Source organism: Pteropus vampyrus, unplaced genomic scaffold (genome assembly GCF_000151845.1).
Source record: "Pteropus vampyrus isolate Shadow unplaced genomic scaffold, Pvam_2.0 Scaffold28, whole genome shotgun sequence".
Classification (NCBI taxonomy): domain Eukaryota; kingdom Metazoa; phylum Chordata; class Mammalia; order Chiroptera; family Pteropodidae; genus Pteropus; species Pteropus vampyrus.
In genome coordinates this window covers 8,490,879-8,495,250 of record NW_011888809.1, presented here as the reverse complement: position 1 = coordinate 8,495,250, position 4,372 = coordinate 8,490,879, and positions in this window count along the sequence as shown.

The following is a 4,372-nucleotide window of genomic DNA, read 5'->3' as shown; positions in this document are numbered from 1 at the left end:
TAGGAAGAACAGCCTCTACGGGGCTGCATTGGAGTTTGCTTCTGTTCTCGTAGGTCCCCTTCATTAAAACTACTTACAATTAATATTTTAAGGCTGTATCAAAATAAAGACTAATGTAATCCAGGCACAATTCGTTATTATATATTCATTATTATTATTATTATCTTTTCTTTCCTCTTGATTTTAAAGTAAATGAATCTTGAGATAGTTTCTCAAGCCCCTTACAGTACAGTGGACCCCAGCCACTGTGCTTACTGTGCCCTGATAGGTAAGCCAGCCATGAGCCATGAACACAGAGGTCATATAGCAACGAGTGGTCCCACCAAGGCACCAGCCAATCGAAACCCACGCTTTGCAGGCTCCAGCTCCTGGACGTCTCCTGCTGTACCAGACATTCATTATCCCTTGATTGTTGGACCTTAGGAAGGGCCAGAGGCTCCGGAGAAAGGGGCCGAAGTGGTGGGCAGAGGGTCACTTGGGGAGTGTGACGCTGTGACTCTTTGCCAACCGGGATGAAAGGGTTTCAGTCTTTGAAAAATGGGCATGGACAGTCTGGTGCCTTCTACAAACCCCGGATGGCGGTAGAAATAACCGAATCTGGTCACTACCAAGAGACAAGAAGAAAGAAGAGGAGGAGGCTCGCGTAGCTGCTAGTTTTCTGATCTGGGTGACAGGCGGTGCCATCACTGAAAAAGAGACTTCGGCAGGAGGAGTGGGCTTAAGGGGCAGGGCGAAAGTTCAGTATGGGACACAAGGAAAGCGATGGCTCTCTGGGATTCGAGGACTCAATGCCTGGGAGTGCTGAATAGGTGGGTGGAGTTTTTTTAGGAAATAAGGTGAGGACTCAAACAGAAATTCGGAAGTTTCAGGTGGCACATAGTAGGCCTTCAATAAATCTGTCCTGGGCCGAATGAGACAACCTCCTTCCCCCCGCCCCCAGCACAGCCACTTCAGCTCCAGGCTCAGGGAGTGATGGCAAGGACCCCACACAAACTGGCTTTAAGGAGAAACACAGAACAACCTTTGTGTGATTACCATCCAAACAGAGGACTGGAGGGCATATTTCGGCTCTCAGTACCCAAGATGGGGGGCCGGTGGGGGCTTACCCTGTCAGAGCTAGCGCGAGGGGCTAGCGAGAGCTTGTCTTGTTGTCTTGTACCGTGAAGATCTGGGAGGCATCGGGAGAAGAAATTGCCTTTTCCAAACCCTGGAGCAATACTTATTTTCCTTTCACGTCTATTTCCCTAAGTGTATTTAAAAAAATAGAAAAGAAAACTTCTGTTGATAGATATTATATAATCACATTGTTTAAATATTTGAGATGGTGATTACACCACCATTCAATTTTAATTGCTACTTCTGTTAACATGTCAGATTGTTCTCAAGCAAAATTAATTAGGACCAAACAATTGATTGATAGTCTTTAAAATCCAAACCTTCAGAAGCTAAGCAGTTTCATAACCTGACATCATAACTGCAGAGTGAATTTGGAAAATGGACCTTATCACCTCAGGGGTGTTCTTCCCTGAAGCCATATGTTAATCTTATAAATAATAAACAAAAATGCAAAACATGCAGTAGAGAATCACAGAATTTATTTTTATGCAAAAATTCTTTCTAAAACAGGTCTGATGCTTCACTGTCTGTCTCTCTTTGAATCCTGTGACAGGCGTCTCAGTACCTATCAAGACAGCCCCATACCTTGCTGGTTTGTTCCAATTGTTACCGAATTCTTTCTTGTGTCACACTGGAATAGAGTTCCCAGTCATTTCCTCCTGTCACTTGTAAATTTCACTTTCTGGAGCAACACAGAAAAAAATTCCATTTCTGATCTGAAGATTCCTTTGAGAACTAAGTCCCCATGGGCAGGAAATAAACAGACTCACTAGATACCATGCTCTGCTCCTCAGTGCTTATGCTAGGGTGAGGCACTGGGGAACTCTGTAGCAGACTTAATTTCACATTAAGTCTGAATGAGACTCCCCAGCACAGCTATGTCAGCCAGTGTTACAAGTCTACAGACTTACAGGATTTGAGAAATCTTTGAGAAGGAGTTCTGAACAGGTTAGTTAGTTGCTGCAGCTTCACTTAAATTTAATTCCAATAAAGAACAGCGCACCCCAAGATCTACCTATTACCTTTCTGATTTGGGGGGATTAGGGTCAGGGTTTGGGGAAGACAGTTAACACGCTATATTGAATATTTATTTTAAAATCAGCTCACATGTATTAATATGTAGGGATTATACTTTTTAAGATCATATTTACGAGATTGAATGCAATCCTTAAGAGGGCCTCAAGAAACCTACAGAGAGGAACCTTTATAAACAAATGTTCACTTCGGTCTAACAGAGTTGAAATGTGCTGGGTTAGGATTCAGCTTTGCCACTTGTTAACAGTGTGACTTTAGGCCTTGGCTTTCTCAGGTGGAAATGGGTGTGATAATAATTAACCTTGCAAGGTCAGAGCGAGGAAGAGGTGAGGACAGCTCTGTCAAGGGCCTTCGTCTGGGGATGCAGCAGGTGCTTGATACATGGAGTGATGAGCACTGTAGCTTCTCATCTTAAACATGAGGCAGAATGTTCCGTTAACTCCTTTAGAAAATTAAAGGGTAAGAACAGACATATATATTCTATTAAAATACATTTCAAGGCCATGTATTTAAAATGTCTGCTAATGTTCATGATTTTGTAAATTTAAAAAGGAAAGTTAAGAAAATTTAAAGTTTTAAAAATGTTTAAATAATTAATAAGCAATCATGGTTAAAAAAAAATTCAAACAATAGAAAAATGAATGAATAGACCCCCTCATCATCTCTCCACCTGAATCCTAATCCCAGCCGCCAACAAGTCCACTAAACGTTTTGGTGTGTAACCTTTGAGATATGCATCTATAAGCACATATAATGTTTTTTCTTCCAAAGTGATCTCCTGCTGCACATTGTCCTTCATTTTTCCTTTCGCATCTAACACTATATGGTAGAGTTGTTCCATACTGGACTTGACCTCCAGCTCAGTCTTCTTCATGGCCATGTATTATTCTAATGGGTTTCTAAAGAGACGTTTTAGCAGAAATAATATCAGTAAAATGTGGTGTTTCCTTGAGATCATGATTTTAAACAGCTGGATGAAAAGAGAAACGTTCAGGCTAACATCGGACTGTTGCATCTCTAAATAAAATATGGCAGAGATCCAGAGAGCAGGTGGGGGAATAATCCAGATAGGACAATTAGGGGATTCTGGATGAGTGGGGATTGTTTTTGTAATGGTGACGATCACCTCACAATGATGCGGTGCTCTGTCATTTATCTCACAATTGGCACTGGCAACAATCCTGCAAGAATGCAGGGACCCATCATCCCCATTTTAAACCCGAGGACACTGAGCCTCAAAGACGCTCGCGTGAAGCTGGGGGGACCAGGAGTTGGTAGCGAGGTAGAAAGGGGCGTCATCCCTGACACGACTCCTCGAGGCCATCGGTCGGCAGATGGACCATAGAAAAGGAGCAGAGTGACCCCTTGGCCTCTGACCTCACGTCTTGTGCAGGGCTGAGGCTGCTTCTTCAGTTTTGGAAGAATGTTGCTCTAGAACTCCTGGCTTCCGGGCTGGGCTCCTCTTCATCCAAACACAGGTATAAATGGTTCTTGAATTAGGTCGTCAGGACCTCTGGGAGTACAGAGTGGAGGAAGGGGATCTGGCCTGCTTTGGAGTTCACAGAAGAGAAACCTCTCACATTCATCCTCATGGTTTTAGAGATAAGTGGAGAGCCTGGCATCATCTGAGACTGGCCTTGGGTTTTAATGGAGCAGAATGAGGGGAAACAGAGGGCCTAGGAGATCTTATCTGGTACTGGATGATGATGCTTAGAAAATATATCAAGCTGTCCAGCCCTTTATCTCAGTGATGTCCAGAAAGAAGCTGCAAGTAGGAAATAATAAGCATGCTTTGTCCCTCTGACACGATCCGTGGGGCCCAAGAGTCTGGTTCTCCTTGGCTCAGATTAGCAATCCGGGAGCAGGGACCAGAAGGCCGTGCCAGGTTGTCTCTGGGCCGCTCACAGAAGGGATTATTACTCTTGTCTGATAATATTGTGGGTCAGGGGTCTTACTGAGCCAGAGGGAAGGAGCTGACTGTCAAAGCATCTTCCTTCTCCCCAGCCTCTCCCAAAGCCTGTACTGTGAGAAATGAGTATTAGATGGAGAGAAAGACGATCTTCCTCAGGACCTGAAGTAGCTTCTGCAGAAAAGGAGACACATACCAGGCTCCCACCTTCAGGAGGCACCGGGAACCTTGCTTAGTTAATCTGTGCCTCTGGGGAGCCCCAGCCCCGTGGACCTGCAGGGCGTGCCATTTTGAGGACACCGAAGCCAGGGG